At 39.3% G+C, this 6,081-nt stretch overlaps 1 pseudogene; it reads left to right on the forward strand.

Annotated features, from left to right (window-relative positions):
- The first annotated feature begins 589 nt into the window (after positions 1 to 589).
- On the forward strand, positions 590 to 708 carry LOC135052732 (5S ribosomal RNA; annotated as a pseudogene).
- The last annotated feature ends 5,373 nt before the right edge of the window (positions 709 to 6,081 follow it).

The following is a 6,081-nucleotide window of genomic DNA, read 5'->3' on the forward strand; positions in this document are numbered from 1 at the left end:
TGATGATGTTTTGCCTCGTTCGGGTTTTCCGAGTCAGGCGGGAACAACCGAGCCGGGCTCGGACCCGTGTTTGACACGTGGAGTTCGGGGGGGTTCGGTTCTCTGCGAACCGAACCCGCTCATCTCTAATTTACTCAGGAAGTTACATGGTCAAATTAATCAAGTGAGGGGCTGCACCAATTGCAATGGCCACCTAATTTTTTTTTTGCAGTAATGTCATGCGCTTTGAACTATTTATGTTCAGTATTGTCTTGAAAGACCAATAAAAGATTTTTTTACATATTAGCTGTGCTATAATACAGAGGATGGACGGACGGTCTCCCTTTATGTATTAGTACATATATTCTGTATTTAATTAACACAACTGATACATAGTACGCATGATTTGACTACACATATATGTTATTTTCATCCTCTTCTATCTGTACTTATTCGGTGAACTCTCATCTATGATCCAGGGATTCGCCTGCCTAACATAGACAGCAGATTCACCTCATTTAATATCTTCTTTCAAATCTGCACTCTCCCATTATATCTTTATTTCTGTATTTGGTGCACTCTCATTAGTGTTCATGAACCTATTCCACTACTCTACTATCACACCACACCGAATATGCCCGATCTCGTCTGATCTCGGAAGCCAAGCGGTGTCGGGCTGGGTCAGTACTTGTTGGGGAGACCTCCAGGGAATACCCAGTGTTGTAGAGACCTAGGAATCTTAGGACAATGTCTACACCCTAACACTAACAGTAAAAGCACCTTTGCACTTTTTTCCTCATTTCCATCCTTTATTCTTTCACAGATTACCATTGTTTTCATTCAAAACTTGTAATATGTACATTAACCAAAAGGTACAGTTGTGAATACGGTATCACTATTACTGGTTTAAGGTTCTCCCGAATGCTGATTGGCCCATTGTGGCCTCATTAATTCAGTTTTACCTGTACTGGTCAAGGTGTTAAGGATGCAGTATTAACCAATGGCTGCATACCTTTAACCCACCCAACACTGATGGTGACCAGAACATATTCTTCTTTTTGCCACACATTAATCATATGTGGCTAGTTTGTGACTGTATTTGTACAGATTTTGTTGACAATGTAGCACCTTGTTTTGTTGGGATTTTTTTTGATCCTAGCCAATCTCTGTGAGTCATAGAATTTTTTATTGCTGATATGATAAAAGTTATATTTTATTCTGTAAACACTTTACATGGTATTTACCTAACAGTAAGAGTGCGCCCACACAAAGAGTCTTCTTTCTCTCCCGATGTTACATACATGTTTGTTTCTGACTCTGGGCGCAGGTTGTCCACATAGATTGTCCTACTTTGGTTCATTCTTGATTGCTTATAGTATCTTAACTAGTGCTGAATCATCCTTGCTCTTTGTACAATCAAGCATGCAATCAGCTTGCATGAAGAGAAATAAGGCTGAAGGGAAGTGGGAGGAAAATGTAAAGTTTTGGAAGGGAAATAAAAAAATCTTCTTTATTAGGTGTAGAAATGTAACATGTGGAATGGCCTGGTGAGCGCTTTCACAGTAGTTTACAAAACTTTATATATTGCTATACTAATGTGTTATGGAAGATATGTAAATTTGTTGGATTTGGATGGAATTACTGTATCTTCATTCAGGGTAAGTAGGTAGAGTACTGCAGCTAATGTAATCGAATTCATTGGTTATGTTAAGTGGAATTTCTTTATTATAATTTGTCACAATCTTGGGGGATGACCCTCCAGATACACCAATCTGAGAATCACTGCCCGTGACATTTATTGGTTACCTCAGCACATGTGGTTAATTAACATGGTTACTGGCACCAGCTGAAGTGACTTTTTGAGACAACACACAGGGCAGGTTCAGCTCTCATCCACACACTCAACTATTTATACTAGAAAAATGGGTGAAATGGCCCACTTGAGGCCTTGGGTTAGAAAACATAGAACCAGAACTAGAATTTAAGTATTTAAGTCAAGAATATCTTCAAAGCTTATAGATACAAAAAAAAAGTCCACATCACCTGGATGGGGCTGAATGATGATGAACACTCTGATCCTCTTTCTTGAGCTTCTTGAGTAAACAGTTTTGATTCAGTGCTTCCTACACTTAAACCAGCATGCAGTTACTCTCAGCCCCCACCTTTGGGGATTATTTTAACCCTTCCAAAACCAGAATTAATTGATTGTGCTATGGGGTTCTCCTGTCACCTGTGCTACAGAGGATGCTCTTATCTCTATTACTGTTTGAAGTTCAGAAACCAGGCTCATGTCAACAAACTTTAGCTATGTTCTACAGCTGGCCAGGAAGACAGTTTCACACCTTCATATACATTATGTCTCTCTCTGAGTTGTAGGTCCGACCTCTACTGTGTTATAAATAAATCACCAGCCTCTGATCACTGTTCCACCTAGAATACAGGGTGATTAGCATTTTGTCTCTGGCGTCTGGTGTTTATGAGTACATACCAGCAAAGTAATCACTTTACTTTGGCCTATAAGGGAAATTTATGTAGTGGCTATTTATGTAATATAGGGCTGCTGGTGGTCCTGGCAGCCATTTTGATGGCTGGTGTTTGTCCCTACCTTTCCTCACTCCCCTTTTTTTTCCATTTTTTCTTTTGGTTTCTCTGTTTTACTAACTCTTAATTTTCTTTACTACAAACCAGCAGCCACATAAGGTGTAATAAGCCGTTATGGAGCACATACCCTTTCAAGGGTGGCTAGTATGGCCTACCCCCAGCTGGAGGACTTTGGGTGTCTGTGTCTGTGGACACACTCGTACTGTGCTTTAGTAAGGTGTTCAGAATCTTCGCAGCTCAAAAATTAGGCAAAACGTCATCATCCCGCTGTTGGATCTCACGGGTTTTGGATTCTATATAAGTCCCTGGTGATCGGCCCAATCTTTACTCCGGACTTGGAGAGTACACAGGACATGGTCCTTCTGTGCTGCTGTAGTTAGGGAAGAGACAGGAGAAAGCAGAGGGGGGCAGGAGAGAGGAGAGGGGGGCAGGAGAAAGCAGTGCTGCTTGTGTAGGTGTGCTGTGTCAGTCACTGTGTAGGGCTCTGTACAGTACAGTAGTGCACTGCACTAGCATAGCTAGATTAAGGGGGAGGGCACAGGGGATACTGTACCCCGGGCCCCCCTCTGTCAGGGGGCCCTCCATCTGGAGCACACTGACATCACTAGCTCTGTCTCATTTTTGGCAGCAGAACCAAGTAGTCCTCCTGAGTACTGTCCCAGTGTGTGAGTAATACAGAGGCTGCTGCTATTCTTGCATGTGACAAGATAAATTATAGATTTTCATTTTCTATGTGTATTTTAAGTTTAAGTTGTCTTTGTTCCACTACAAGAAAACTTTATAAAATAGTTGTCTCTCAGACAAGATTAGGTGGAACTATAAACAGTACCCAGGCATTATTAAGCTAATAATTTAAATCTAAATTACACCATTGGTTTAAATTTAATATACACAATCCATACCTCCCAACATGACCCATTCCAGCAAGGGACAAAATTATCTCTACCTGGACTTTCCTCTTAATTTATAACTGCAATCACATGTATTGAAACACCTTTCTTACAAGATAAATAGTTCTAAAGCTAAGGTTGATTCCTGCACCAGACTATAAGTATTGAAAATATCAAGTTAGAACCAGCTAGAAAAGAGTTCTACAGGAAAATCCTGTATATAATTTATTTAAGCTGGAGGTGCTCCTGGAATTATGAAAAAACTTCACGTGAATATGCTTTTTTTGGGGACTAGCCCCATAAAGAATTCCTTTTTGGAGCACTCTTTTAAATAAATTTAGAAAAAATATGATGTAAAGATATGATGTATATGATTAAAACGTAACCTTTATTTCTTATTAGCATAATATATATAAGGAGGAAAAAGAATTAATTGTACACTACAGAAATATATTTTTTTTTTCTCCTTACTGGGGTCAAATGCTTTCAAAGATTATAGACCCTAACAACACATAAATAAAAACATATATATCCTCCTTGAAAGGGGGGACAAAAAAAGAGGGCTAATGGCTTGATGTTTAATGGGGTTCACAAAAGCATGGATGTTAGTGGTCGCTGTTTATAATGATTGTTATAATTGATGTTATCAAATTTTTCCTTGTTATATAAAAATGAGTCCTACAGCTAGAACAAATGCAATAGGAAATATCAAGCAATCACTTTCTCTTATGCATGTAGTGCTCCTTCAAAGCTACTACATTTAACACAATTATACCTTTGCAACAGTATGTAATGACATTGTCATATTTACGATTATGTCTCTGTAAGGTAGCAGTATTAGTAAGCATTCGACCATAACCCATGAATTCAATTACCACTTCATTAGTAATTAATAACCCACACATAAACCTCTCCTTAGGTATGAGTTCAGCTCGTGAGAGAGATAATCTTTTTATAGCCCTCAGATCAATTCTAAACAATTATAAAAGTATACAGGTGTCTCTTATGCTGCAATACAATGTATCCGCATCCTCTAAAAGAGCATCAAATTTTTTTTCTCACAGAAGCATACAAAGTATCAATTCCATATCCACAGTAAAACACATCTTATTTGTAGAGTCTGTGCACAAACATTGGCAGCATCAATGTTTCCATTATTTAAAAATGGCATATAATTAGACATCAATAGCAGTGCATAGAAGAATTAGTCTCAAATTCAAAGTGAACCTTTACAGCTAATAAAGCCTATTGATCAATGGAGTGTATAGAGAAAAAAGAAAATCATAAAAATTAGTACAGCATATATGGCAGATCTTCCCATCTGCTGCCCTCCCTCATTATATGAGCGGAGGAAGAGTGAGAGTGGAAATACTGCAGTGCTGATAGAAAAATATACCCCAGAGTCCCCCGTGTCTCCGTGTTCGGTGTTAGAGAGGCCCTGTTACCAGGTGCATTGCAAGGCTTCAATGCGCCGCGGAGATCGAAGGGACACTTGTGAAAAAAAGAGGAAAAGAAAAAGAAAAAGAAGAGTGTGATATGTTGTCAGATTCTCGATCACAGCTGTTGTAATCTAGCTGTGGAGTTCAGATTCTCTTCAATTTGAATCGTTATGCTGATATAAATACGTTATATACCAAGACACACTCTCTTATAGAAGTTAGTACAGCATATGTAGCAGATATTCCCATCTGCTGCCCTCCCTCATCATATGAGCGGAGGAAGAGTGAGAGTAGGAGTACTGCTATGCTGATAGAAAAACAGACCCCAGTATCCCCCATGTCTCCGTATTCGGTGTTAGAGAGGCCTTGTTACTGGTGCATTGCAAGGCTTCAATACGCCGCGGAGACCGGAGGGACACTTGTGAAAAAAAGAAGAAAAAGAGGGAAAATGTAATATATTACCAAATCTTCGATCACAATTGTTGTAACATAATAACGAGGTTCAAATCCTCTTCTATTTAGATCATTATACTGGTGCAAATATGTTAATTCAATTTAGATCATTATAAGAAAAATTGATAAATAAATAATAAAAAGGTAAATGAGCAGATTCTCTAAGGCTGCACTTGTAGTTATAATCAAAGAGAACTGCTGCGTAAAGAGGGAACAGGAGGCGTGCCTGAAATATAGGAGCGAGAAAACAGAGAGAAGGGAAAAGTACAGGGGACGTTTTGAATACCGGACCGCCGACCGCAGCTATGCTGTCAGGTGCGTCCTCATAGCTCTCATCACGTTCTCATGTCTGGCAGCTATGTCCTCCTGATACCCAGAGAATATAGTGGTCACAGCAGCATAACTAGTCCAAGAATCAGGTGTAGATTCACCGGCCCGAAAGTACAGCGTCCTTCTGTAGAAAGGAGCTGTATGGTAATTTAGAGCAACTCCACTAGCAGCTGGACGTACGTTTCACCTACTGGGCTTGATCACCAGCCTGCCAGAATATCTCTGTGTCCACTATTTTAAGCGTCACAGACCCACTTAGCTGTCAGTATTCAAATTTAATTAAAAGCAATATTAGGCTCGATAGCATTAGTAGCCGCTTGAGTTAGTAGAGATACAAATAATCATTATGATATGATATAATTAATCAGATTCATAGTATAATTAAAAAG

This window comes from Pseudophryne corroboree, chromosome 2, assembly GCF_028390025.1.
Source record: "Pseudophryne corroboree isolate aPseCor3 chromosome 2, aPseCor3.hap2, whole genome shotgun sequence".
NCBI lineage: Eukaryota > Metazoa > Chordata > Amphibia > Anura > Myobatrachidae > Pseudophryne > Pseudophryne corroboree.